Genomic DNA, 13735 nt, shown 5'->3' with positions numbered 1-13735 from the left:
ATGTGCACTGATCTAGCGTAGCAATGACATCAAAAAATGGACAAGCCATGAAAACATCATGCTAGCTATCTTACGATCATGCAAAGCAATATGACAATGATGCTCAAGTCATGTATATGATGATGCTGGAAGTTGCATGGCAATATATCTCGGAATGGTTATGGAAATGCCATAATAGGTAGGTATGGTGGCTGTTTTGAGGAAGGTATATGGTGGGTTTATGGTACCGACGAAAGTTGCACGGTACTAGAGAGGCTAGCAATGATGGAAGGGTGAGAGTGCGTATAATCCATGGACTCAACATTAGTCATAAAGAACTCACATACTTATTGCAAAAATCTATTATTCATCGAAACAAAGTACTACGTGCATGCTCCTAGGGGGATAGATTGGTAGGAAAAGACCATCACTCATCCCCGACCGCCACTCATAAGGAACACAATCAATAAACACCTCATGCTCCGACTTCGTTACATAACGGTTCACCATACATGCATGCTACAGGACATGCAAACCTCAACAAAAGTATTTCTCAATTTCACAATTACTCAACTAGCACGACTCTAATATCACCATCTTTATATCGCAAAACTATTGCAAGGAATCAAACATATCATATTCAGTGATCTACAAGTTTTATGTAGGATTTTATGACTAACCATGTGAATGACCAGATCCTGTCATCTCTCTAAATAGATATAAGTGAAGCAAGAGAGTTTTAATTCTTTCTACAAAAGATATGCCCACACTCTAACAAATATAAGTGAAGCAAAAGAGCATTGTACAAATGGCGGTTGTCTAAGTGAAGAGAAACAGGCAATCAAAGCTTCAAATGATATAAGTGAAGCACATGAAGCATTCTATAAAGCCATACTCAAAAGATATAAGTGAAGTGCAATGAGCATTCTATAAATCAACCAAGGACTATCTCATACCAGCATGGTGCATAAAATAAAAATGAAAACTAAATGCAAAAGACGCTCCAAGATTGCACATATCGCATGAACGAAACAAATCCGAAAACATACCGATACTTGTTGAAGAAAGAGGGGATGCCTTCCCAGCATACCCAAGCTTAGACGCTTGAGTCTCCTTGAATATTTAATTGGGGTGCCTCGGGCATCCCCAAGCTTGAGCTCTTGCCTCTCTTCCTTCTTCTCACATCGAAACCTTCTCAATCATCGAACACTTCATCCAGACAAAACTTCAACAGAAAACTCGGTAAGATCCGTTAGTATAATAAAGCAAATCACTACTATAAGTACTGTTGCAAACCAATTCATATTTTGTTTTTGCATTTTGTCTACTGTAATATAACTTTTCCATGGCTTAATCCACTAATATAAATTGATAGTTTCATCAAAACAAGCAAACTATGCATCAAAAATAGAATCTGTCTAAAACAGAACAGTCTGTAATAATGTGAACATTCACCATACTTATCATACTTGAAAAATTCTACCAAAATTAGGAAAAATAAAAAATTTGTATAGGAAGAAATTTCAAAAATAATCATAAACATTTGACATTCCAGCTAAAAATGTAAAATCGCGCACTATAGCCAAAGTTTCTGTCCTGCACCGTACAAACCATCAAGCAAATGTAAACATCCTAAAGGCAAACCTTGGCACATTATTTTTATAATACAATGGAATTGTACAAGGGGATAATTATTTTTATTGAAAAGTTTCTGTAATTAAGATTCACAAAGTTCCCATGGGCATGAACAAAGTTCAAGGACGTCCCCCACTTTCACAATGCTCGTCTCTCTCACTTTCACTTTTCTTTTAGAAAAAGTTTTGGGTTCCCCTCTTTATTTTTGTTGTTTTTAAACTATATGAAAGCACTCAACATAAATAAATGACTCTCTAAAAATTCCAGGTTGTCTCCCTGGCAGCGCTTTCTTTAAAGCCATTAAGCTAGGCATATGGTCCTCTAGTAATGAATCCACCCGGATCCCAAGGTATATCAAAGCCAATTTTAATTAACAATGATTTATAATTTAGTAGTGAGCACAAAGTAACATATATCATCTAACAACGAAGTATAACTCTCTTCCTATGCATCGGCATGTCATAAAAGAACAATTCACGCACACAAAGTAAAGGCCAATGCATAGTATAAATAGTTTCTTGCAATTTTATCATATTGGAAACATAGAGAGGTGGAGATATAGTTCCTCTCAAGTAATAATTGCAAGTAGGAGCAGCAAGCACATGCGTATTATATTCATCAAAATCATCATGTGTAATAGTAAGACGCAACCCATCAATATATTCCTTAATAAGAGCAAACTTCTCCGATATAGTGTAGTTTGGAGAATTCAAAGAGATAATAGGACTATCATGTGTGGGTGAAATAGCATCAATTTCATGTTTAACATAAGGAACTATAGCAAGTTCATCTCCCTAAGCATAATTCATATTGGCATCTTGGCCACAAGCATAGCAAGCATCATCAAAACGGGATATTTCAAAAGAATCCAAGGGATCATACCAGTCATCATAGCAATTATCCTTCGGTAAGCACGAAGGGGAATTAAACAATGTATGAGTTGAAGAGTTACTCTCATTAGAAGGTGGGCACGGGTGATCAATCTGCTCTTCCTCCTTTTGTTCTTTGCTCTCTTCGTCATCTTTTTCATCCAATGAGCTCACAATTTCATCAATTTCTTCTTCCATAGACTCCTGCAAAATATTAGTCTCTTCTTGGACAATGAAGACTTTCTTAATAAGCGCATTAATTTCGTAATTGTATTCATAATTCCCATAACAATATTTCAGGATAGCTGAATTTTCAGGTCTATAAATAGCATCATCAAAATCTTCAAACTCTTTAAACATAGATTCAATTTCATAAGCACCCTTAAAAGCTACAAATTCTTCTATTTGTTCCACATCATAGTAATCATATATACCATTAGCATAAGAAGCTAAGGTTTCATTATCATTAAATTCACATGAAAAGGGAATGTGTGGAGCCTTAATCCTAGAGCAACAAGTAATATCATAACTCAAGCATACTTGCCGAGCATACCACTTCAATATATGAATTTGATCCCATAATAGTTTCCCTTTTTGTGTCAAGCGATAATCCCTAAAGTATTCACGTTGATCCAACGTTACTCCCATTACATAATTGAATGGGGTTTTCTCAGGATTATTAAAGTAGTATATAATATTTTTCACATAACCAGCATCGAGGGTTTTAGGAGGTTCCCCATCTCCATGAGTAGCAAGTACACCTAATTTTTTTGGTATTTCGTGTTCCATATCAATAACTAAAGATAGAGAACAACTAAGAACAGCAAATAAAAATTACTTAGTGATAAAGCAAACAAGCACACACAAGAATATTCACCCCATGCTATTGCTCCCCGGCAACGGCGCCAGAAAAAGGTCTTGATAACCCACAAGTATAAGGGATCAATTGTAGCCTCTTTTGATAAGTAAGAGTGTCGAACCCAACGAGGAGCTAAAGGTCGAACAAATATTCCCTCAAGTTCTATCAACCACCGATACAACTCTACGGACACTTGACGTTCGCTTTACCGGAAACAAGTATGAAACTAGAAGTACTTTGTAGGTGTTTTTGGGTAAGCTTGTAAGAAAGTAAAGAGAACGTAAATAAAAGCTAGGGGCTATTTAGATAAAGACACAACTAAATTAGTTTTAGTAAAGATCTTTTGTCAACAAGAAGGTTATTTGTCCCTAGGCAATCGATAACTAGACCGGTAATCATCATTGCAATTTTATTTGAGGGAGAGGCATAAGCTAACATACTTTCTCTACTTGGATCATATGCACTTACGATTGGAACTATAGCAAGCATCCGCAACTACTAAAGATTCATTAAGGTAAAACCCAACCATAGCATTAAAGTATCAAGTCCCCTTTATCCCATACACAAACAACCTACTTACTCGGGTCTGTGCTTCTGTCACTCACGCCACCCACCATAAGCAAATCATAAGCATATTGCAAACCCTACAGCGGGAATCCCTCACACTTGCGTGACACAGAGAGCACCATAGGAAAGCACCAATAATAAAACATACAACTCAAACCAATCACGATCATCAAATAGCCATTAGGACAAAACAGATCTACTCAAACATCATAGGATAGCATACATTATTGGGAAATAATATATAGCGTTGAGCACCATGTTTAAGTAGAGATTACAGCGGGTAAGAGAGAGGTTACACCGCTGCATAGAGGGGGGGGGAAGAGTTGGTGATGATGGCGGTGAAGTTGTTGGTGAAGATCGCGGTGATGATGATGGCCCCCGGTGGGACTCCGGTGCCACCGGAAGAGAGGGGGAGAGAGCCCCCCTCCTTGTTCTTCTTCCTTGACCTCCTCCCTAGATGGGAGAAGGGTTTCCCCTCTGGTCCATGGCCTCCATGGCGTGGGAGGGGCGAGATCCCCTCCGAGATTGGATCTGTCTCTCTGTCTCTCTCTGTTTCTGCGTTCTCAGATTCTTCCCTTTCACCGTTTCTTATATTCTCATAGATCCGTAACTCCGATTGGGCTGAAATTTTAACACGATCTCTATCCGGATATTAGCTTTCTTGCGGCGAAATAAGGGCTCCAACCGCCTTACGGGGTGGCCACGAGGGTCAGGGGCGCGCCTGACACCTTGGGGCGCCCCCCTACCTCGTGCCCCCCTCGGGCACCGTCTCGTGATGATTCCACTTCCCAAAATTCATAAATATTCCAAAATAAATCTCCGTCAGTTTTTATTCCGTTTGGACTCCGTTTGGTATGGGTTTTCTACGGAACAAAAAACATGCAACAAACAGGAACTGGCACTGGGCACTGGATCAATATGTTAGTCCCAAAAATAATATAAAAAGTTGCCAAAAAGTATATGAAAGTTAAATAATATTGGCATGGAACAATCAAAAATTATAGATACGATGGAGACGTATCAGTTGACTGCGGGCAGTCGACTGTGGTCTGAGAATCTGAATCTTCTCACTCGGTCTGGGCGGGTCATGCCGAGTGACAATCTGAACCAGTGGGGGCACGCTAAGTGAACCCACTAGATGTAGTCCCCGAGACCGTGTTTTTTTTACTCGAGCTGGGCAGACCATGCCGAGTGTTGAATCCAACCAGTGGGGGCACGCTAAGTGCACCCACTGGGTGTAGTCCCTGAGACTGCCGTTGAATGTTTGATTCGGCGGTAGTCTTAGAGTAACTTTCACGGTGATGCTTTTTTGTATCTGTCGACTGATATGTCTTATATATTGACTGCAGAAATCGTGTAATCTTGGGGCTCAACTTTCTACACTGAACAAGCAGCAAATAAGCCTCAACCTTGATCTGGAATTGGCCAATAAGAATCTCAAGACTGCTCGTGACGAAGTAGCTGCCATGGGAGGTAACCAGTTGACAATTATCCATCTTATGACTGGCACTTTTCCTTTCCATTTTTTTTGAACCGAGTGATTTCACTCGAGCAGATGTACGTAGTGAAAACCGTCAACTCCAAGCTCATCTGAAGAATGTTATTTCTTTAGAGAAAATGAAGCAGGCTCTGTAGAAGAAGGATCTGGATCTTGCTGCCGTGTAGAAGGAGGCGCGAGAGAAAACAACACTTGCTGACAAGAAGCTTGCTTCAGTCGGCAAGTTAGAAGAAGAGAACTCCAAACTGAAGTCTGTTGTCTCTGACGCCAATCGGGTGGTCGAGCGACTAAAGAAAGACAAGGACAAGCTGTCTGACGAGATTGGGAGCCTCAAAGCCAAGAAGGGAGAGTTGGAGTCTTATATGGGCCAGATTGCTGCTCAAATGGTCTTAAAACTTGAAGGTACTAATGTTCGACTGACTTGTGATGGTCGATTGACAGGTCTTATTTTATTGTCGACTCACCATTCATCCGACTGTGCAGAGCTTTGCCAGGACTTTGAAGCAGAAACTGGGCGGGTCGAGACGGGTCTCGACCCCATAAATTGCCCAGTCAAAGATGACGTCGCAATGAATGTGCTGCGGTTGGAATCCTGCATGGACAACACAGTTGCTTATCTTGCCCGCCTGAAGGAGGCGATGACTCGGGTTGATGCTGAACTCTGGCCTCAAGCAGAACTGTCTCAAGACCTCGAGTCTCTGATGGCCCGACTGAATCAAATACCCGAGCAAGTGCAAGAATGGAAGAAGTCATCTGCTCGCTGCGGTGCTGATGTCGCCTTGTCCCTGGTCCGAGTGCACTGCAAGGATGTCAAAGAGGACAAGCTGGCGGAGCTCCAGGTTGCTAACACAAAAAGGCACACTTTCTAGTCTTTCATGGACACTTTCCTTGATGCCGCCACTCGCATTGCAGACAACATAGACCTTGACAGTTTCTGCGATCCAGCCAGCCCTCCTCCTAACGAGTGAACAAAAACATTATGCTTCACCTTTACTTGCCTCAGAATGCCGAGTGATTATGTAATCGTTAAACTTCTTCGGGCTTGATGCTTGAGTACTTTGGATCCGTGGCTTAGAACTTTGGGATTTATCTGAACTTGGTTTATCTCTGAATATTCTTGCGTTTGCCTTCGAGTGGAACTTCTTCTTCACTCGGAATAATCTTTGTATCTGTGACGCAGCTCCGAAGAAAAGGTTGCAGTTGACCTGCACCTCGTCGTCCTTACGGATAGGGATGGAGCACACGTTGTACTTGTGGCGCAGCTCCGAGGAGTGGATTGCAGTCGACCTGCACCTCGTCGTCCTTGCAGATAGGGATGGAGCGCACATTAATGTTGTACTTGTGGCGCAGCTCTGAGGAGAGGATTGTAGTCGACCTGCACCTCGTTGTCCTTGCAGATAGGGATGGAGCGCATGTTGTACTTGTGGCACAGCTCTGAGGAGAGGATTGCAGTCAACCCGCACCTCATCGTCCTTGCGAATAGGTATGGAGCGCACGTTGTACTTGTGGCGCAGATCCGAAGAGAGGGTTGCAGTCAACCTGCACCTCGTCGTCCTTGCGGATAGGGGTGTTTTTCAAACTTAGGCGAGTACTGAACTGCAGCTAAGCCCCTGAGTGTGAGGTTTGCTCACCGCTCGATAGGATTTTTTAAACTTAGGCGAGTACTGGACTGCAGCTAAGCCCCCGAGTGTGAGGTTTGCTCATCACTCGGTAGAATTTTTTAAACTTAGGCGAGTACTGGACTGCAGCTAAGCCCCCGAGTGTGATGTTTGCTCATCACTCGGTAGGATTTTCTAAACTTAGGCGAGTACTGGACTGCAGCTAAGCCCCCGAGTGTGAGGTTTGCTCATCACTCGGTAGGATTTTTTAAACTTAGGCGAGTACTGGACTGCAGCTAAGCCCTTGAGTGTGAGGTTTTCTCATCACTCGATAGGATTTTTTAAACTTAGGCGAGTACTGGACTGCAGCTAAGCCCCCGAGTGTGAGGTGAAAGTGCAACTATCCCTAGGTGGTTTTGGTAATTCATAACAACATATAGCTCATTGAGCTAATGCTATTCCAAGATGATTATTTCAGAAAGCTCAATGATTGGCATGGCATGGATGTGAAAGTGGAACCCTCAAAATGCAAAGGACAAAGGATTGGCTCAAGCTCAAAAGCTCAAGACTCTTCATTTTATATTTTAGTGATCCAAGATCACGTTGAGTCTTTAGGAAAAGCCAATACTATCAAGGAGGGATGAGGTGTTGCTTAATGAGCCTCTTGCTTCATGTGCTTAGTGATATGCTCCAAAACCCTCAACTACTTTCCCATATCCACATATGACCTAAACCCTAAGCCAAACTCAGTCATACCGATTCTTCCTATCCGGCGCCACCGAGTTTCACTTGTCATAAGCCACTGCCAAACCCTAGCAATTCGGTTCTGCCGATAGGGATCTCGGTCTCACCGAGATGGGATTGCAAACTCTCTGTTTCCCTTTCGTAAATTTTCGGTCTCACCGAAAGAGCGAATCGGTCCCACTGAGATTGCAATGTAAATTCAGTGTTTCCCTTTTGTAACTTTTCGGTCTCACCGAAAGAGCAAATCGGTCCCACCGAGTTTGCCTGACCAACTCTCTGGTTAGATAATTACCAAATTCGGTCTCACCGAGTTTGTGTAATTGGTCGCACCGAGATTATGTTATGCCCAAACCCTAACCATATCGGTCCTACCGAGTTGCATGTCAGTCCCACCGAAAATCTCTAACGGTCACTAGGTTTACCTTTTCGGTCCGACTGAGTTTGTTGATTCAGTCCCACCGAGATTGGAAAACTGTGTGTAACGGTTGGATTTTTTGTGGAGGCTATATATATACCCCTCCACCTCCTCTTCATTCATGGAGAGAGCCATCAGAACACATACACAATTCCAACTCATATGTTCTGAGAGAGAACCACCTACTCATGTGTTGAGACCAAGATATTCCATTCCTACCATATGAATCTTGATATCTAGCCTTCCCCAAGTTGCTTTCCACTCAAATCTTCTTTCCGCAAAATCCAAATCCTATGAGAGAGAGTTGAGTGTTGGGGAGACTATCATTTGAAGCACAAGAGCAAGGAGTTCATTACCTACACACCATTTGTTACTTCTTGGAGAGTGGTGTCTCCTAGATTGGCTAGGTGTCACTTGGGAGCTTCCGACAAGATTGTGGAGTTGAACCAAGGAGTTTGTAAGGGCAAGGAGATCGCCTACTTTGTGAAGATCTACCGCTAGTGAGGCAAGTCCTGTGTGGGCGATGGCCATGGTGGGATAGACAAGGTTGCTTCTTCGTGGACCCTTTGTGGGTGGTTGCTTCTTCATGGACCCTTCGTGGGTGGAGCCCTCCGTGGACTCGCGCAACTGTTACCCTTTGTGGGTGGAGCCCTTTGTGGACTCGCGCAACCGTTACCCTTTGTGGGTTGAAGTCTCCATCAACGTGGATGTAGGATAGCACCACCTATCCGAACCACGGGAAAAACATCCGTGTCTCCAATTGCGTTTGAATTCTCCAAACCCTTCCCTTTACATTCTTGCAAGTTGCATGCTTTACTTTCCGCTGCCAATATACTCTTTGCATGCTTGCTTGAATTGTGTGATGATTGCTTGACTTGTCCTACAATAGCTAAAATTTGCCAAGAACTAAAATTTGGGAAAATGTTAAGTTTTTATTTGGTCAAGTAGTCTAATCACCCCCCCTCTAGACATACTTTCGATCCTACAAGTGGTATTAGAGCTTTGGTCTCCATTTGCTTTGATCTACATAGCTTTTGGTGGTCATAGCCTTGGTTTCACAACCTAGGAGAGTATGGCGTCTAGCGAGGGAAATTATCACCGTAGAGGTCCTTACTTTGATGGTACTAATTTTGCTAGTTGGAAGCATAAAATGAAAATGCATATTCTTGGACATAACCCCGCCATTTGGGCTATTGTGTGTGTTGGTTTGCAAGGTGACTTCTTTGATGGGAAAGAACCAAACCGTGAAGCTACCGCGGATGAGTTGAAGATGTTGCAATACAATGCTCAAGCTTGTGATATTCTCTTCAACGGATTATGCCCCGAAGAATTCAACAAAATCAGCCGTCTTGAGAATGCAAAGGAAATTTGGGACACTTTGATTGATATGCACGAAGGTACCGACTCCGTCAAGGAATCCAAGTTGGATGTGCTTCAAAGTCAACTTGACAAGTTCAAAATGAAGGATGGTGAAGGTGTCGCTGAAATGTACTCTAGGCTTGCTCTCATCACAAATGAGATTGCCGGCTTAGGAAGCGAAGAGATGACCGATAGATTCATCATCAAGAAGATCCTAAGAGCCTTGGATGGAAAATATGATACCGTGTGCACATTGATCCAAATGATACCCAATTACAAAGATCTCAAGCCAACGGAGGTGATTGGAAGAATTGTTGCTCATGAGATGTCACTTAAGGATAAAGAGGAACTTCACAACAAATCAAGTGGTGCCTACAAAGCCTCATGTGAAGCCCCTACATCATCAAGTGAGAAACAAGACTTCAATGAAGAATTGAGCTTAATGGTGAAGAACTTCAACAAGTTCTACAAGAGTAGAAGCAAAGATAGAAGCTTCAAGTCAAGGTCCTACAATGACAAAAGATCTTCTAGTCGAGAGCGAAACTGCTACAGTTGTGGAAGACCCGGACACTATTCCAATGAGTGTACGGCTCCCTACAAGAGAAGAGAAGATTCTCCAAAAAGAAGAAGCAAAGAATCACCACCAAGAGAGAGAAGGAGTAGAGATGATCGTTATGAACGAAGATACTCACGGAGAAGCAAGGATTCGGAAAGGAAGGAAAAATCATCAAGGAGCTACACAAAACGAAGACATCAAGCTTATGTTGGTAAATGGGTATCCGGCTCCAACTCCGACAGCCACTCCGAGAGAAGTTATCACTCCGACTCCGAAGATACTCAAGATGTAGGTGTTGCCAGTCTAGCACTTGTGTCAACCAACTCCTATGACATATTTGACTCACCAAATGAAGGAATTGGAAGATGCTTCATGGCCAAAGGTCCTAAGGTAACACACCCCGAGTATGTTGATTTCAATAGTGATGAAGATGACTTGTTAGGTGATGATTTGCTTGTTGACAACTCTAGTGATGAATACTATGATGAAACGTCAATTAATCATGCTAATCAAGATAAAACGAATGACAATGATAAGGAGAAGATTGAGGCTCTAACTAAAGAACTAAACACTCTTAAGTTAGCTCATGAAACTATCTTCGAAGATCATCGAGAACTTTTAAGAGCTCATGAGAAATTACACTTTGAAAAGCTCAATCTTGAGCAAGAGCCTGAGTTCTTAAAAGCAATCAATGATGATCTTCGCAAGAAAAGTTCTTCTTACATTGCCAAGCGTTTACTCTTATCCACTTACATGCCTCAAGTCAAGTCTAGTAACAAGAACAAGAAAGATTCTTCCTCTAGCAGTAACAATGATCATGCTAAATCCAATATTGTTGCTTCTAGTAGTTCTCTTGATTCCACTAATGATTCTCTTAGCAAGTTACACTTGAGCAAGAAAATAGCTTATTGAAGGGAATTATAGAGAAAGGAGTGTACAAAAGCCTTGCCGGGAGTAAGCAATTCGAGGAAATTGTGCGCAAGCAAGGAATGCACCAGAAGAATCAAGGTGTTGGTTTTGAACGAAAGTTCAATGCCAATGGAGTTGAGTGGGAAGAAGATCAATACCCCAAGACAAAGTTTGTTCCTCAACAAGAGAAGTATGATACTTCTTTCAAGGGGACACAAGCTCAAGATGATCTTCCACCACAAGACTACAAGCAAAAAGGCAAGGACAAGCTTCAAGAGGAAATTGATGCATTTGAAGAAGCTCCTTAGACCTTAGTCAAGTGGATTCCCAAGACTACTTCAAGTTCCACTTCATCAAGTACGACTACAACTCCAAGGATTCCCATCAAGATTGATGTGGATCCAAAAGAAGAAGAACTAGAGATTTCTTGAGGGTGACTCCGCCAACATACTTCACTCTTATCATTTTGGCAAGAACATGTGCAATCAACTTCCAAATCTTGCACTAGTTCAAGGAGTCACAAACCCTCTTGTTGGTAAGACAAGGGACAAGGTAACCTAAAAGTTTTCATGGACATCATCTCTTGTGTGCATCACTCTATGTCTATGGATATCCTTGTTTGTTCCTTGTGGGACTAACCCATGTAGGTATTGAAAGTGCAATTCACTCATATGGATAGCTCCAAGAGATCTACATCAACATTGAGCATCCACATCTTGAATATCTACATGAAGTCATCATCGACAAAACCCAAGGTTAGTTCATCCCTCTTAGGGGGGATATCACATCTAGGGGGAGCTTTACTCTAAGACTTGAGCTAAAGCAACTCTAAAAGATGTGAACACAACAATGCTTTATGTAGAAGTGGTAACCCCACTTGAGCTTAAACGATGAGTATGACCTATGATCAAGTGTTCTCACTTGACTCCTAAGTCAATATACTCATATATAGATGACCTAGTCATCGCAAATTGCTTGATAGATGCTAGAATTGGTTGTGCATGCCTTGCCACATATTTCATTTGCCATCTTATTGTGTGAGCATGATGGTTGCATATTTTACTCATTCGAGGACATCCACTTGTTGTTTTGATTGTTCGGCTTTATTTCTTTTTGCCAAGTGGATGGACAAGAATGCCTAAGAACCTCCTCTAGCTATCTATGCTTTTCTCGTCTCAAACTCTATTCATGCTGCATCACAAAATTTGATCAAGTCAGATTCGAACCACTCTGTGTGAGGAGCGCTCGGAGTCCCCGATTCTTCATAGACTTAAACTTCCAAAACCTCTTTATGATTCTCGGTCTGACCGATACTCCACTTTCGGTCCTACCGAGATCATTAAGTTGATCTAGGTTTTCGATCTCGGTGCAACCGATTTGAACCTTTCGGTCACACCGAGTTTCAGTAACTGCACACAGTTATGAATCTCGGTGCCACGAGTCGTTCCACTCAGTCACACCGACAGGGTCGGGCTATATATAGTCACGGGCAAAATTTGGAAATTTCTCCGAACCCCTTCGCCCGCGCGATAGCCTGCTCTGCCCTCGAGGTCTCCGGATCGTCTTCTCGCCGCCAGCAGCCTCCAGTCGCTGGTCTCCGTCACCGTCAACGGGAATTCTGCCCCGCCGTTGCCGCCGTAGCAAGTCCCCGCCAAACTAGGGTATGGACTTGATCTTTGTGCTATTCCTCAATCTGATTCCTAGCACATTGTGATCATATTGTTTCTAGCCACGTTTGAGAAACTTCTATCCAGTCAAAACGCTCATAGATTAGGTTTGATTCGAAAATTCTAGGTTTAGGTTTCCGTCGAAACTATCTCGGACCCACCGAGTTGAAAAACTCGGTCCCACCGATTTGGCTTATGCCATTGCACAAGTGAGACTCGGTCTGACCGAGAATTACTTATCGGTGTGACCGATTTTTGAACTCAGTGAAACCCTAGCAGTCTCGGTGCCACCGAACTGTGACTCGGTCCTACCGAGTTCACTAGTTTAGGTTCCAAAACTGCTTTGGTATCACCGAGTTTGAAAATTGGTAGATCCGAGATGATTTCAGTGGGAAACTAAAACTAAGTTTTTGAATTATTCTTTTGCAAAAATCTCTGCATTTTGTGATGCTCATCCACTCTATCTCCTCTATAATCTATTCACAGGGTCAGTAGTCAGTTTGCATCATGTCAGACCAGAGTGACAGCTAAAACTTGTCAGAGCAGCAAGTGAAGTTGAGTGAGGGCACTAGCCCCTCAAGTTCCTCAAATGATGGTAGCAGGAGCACACCCAGCAACCTGCCTAAAGCTGCCACGAGACAAAGGAAGAAGAAAACTTCAGACTCTGAAGATGAGGACTATGTGGCAGAGGAAGAGGCCACTTCCAAGAGAATTGAGCCAGGCCAAGGCACTAAGCCAGGTCTGAAAATCAAAAGGCCAGCAGGTAGGCAGCCCATGTCAAAGGCTAGAGCCTCAACTGAGAAGCCCACTTCCCAAGAGCCAGCTGCAGCTGAGGGCAAGAAAAGGAAGGAGAGGGTAAAGAAGACTGTGGCTAGGGTGCTTGGCAAAGCTTCCATCATGGAAGAGGAAGAGGAAGAAGAGGTAGCTGCACCAGCGCCCAAGGCACCCAAGCTAATGGGAGATGCCATAAGGTCAGGGGGAGCTGCATCCAAGCCCAAGGAAGCACCTAAGGCTGCATCTAAGCCTAAGAGTGCACCAAAGAGAAATACAAGGAGCATTCCTGCAGCTGAGAAGAACAAG

This window comes from Triticum urartu, chromosome 1 (assembly GCF_003073215.2).
Source record: "Triticum urartu cultivar G1812 chromosome 1, Tu2.1, whole genome shotgun sequence".
NCBI lineage: Eukaryota > Viridiplantae > Streptophyta > Magnoliopsida > Poales > Poaceae > Triticum > Triticum urartu.
The sequence above is the reverse complement of the archived record's forward strand: the minus strand, read 5'-3'. Positions refer to the sequence as shown.